Raw genomic sequence first — 320 nt, 5'->3', positions numbered from 1 at the left:
CATAAAATATTCTGTTAACAGTCACTCATTGTAATGTTGAGGGATTTGTCACGATTATCCACTCATTTTGTGTTGATCAGATCAACACTAGGAAACAATGAACGGTGATGAACATTTTGAAATCTTTACTTAAGATTATTTTACATGTGTTCTTTATAGGGGGAAATCTAGGAAAATGTGACTATCGTTTGAAACTTTTCTTCAAACGCAGAGAAAGAGAGAAGTACATTACGATTACAACATGACAATTTTCAATATCGGCATGCAAGAAATAGATTCGGCGTTTCTTTTGAAAGAGAATTATTTACGTTACACTATTC

Source organism: Ostrea edulis, chromosome 4, assembly GCF_947568905.1.
Source record: "Ostrea edulis chromosome 4, xbOstEdul1.1, whole genome shotgun sequence".
NCBI lineage: Eukaryota > Metazoa > Mollusca > Bivalvia > Ostreida > Ostreidae > Ostrea > Ostrea edulis.
The sequence above is the reverse complement of the archived record's forward strand: the minus strand, read 5'-3'. Positions refer to the sequence as shown.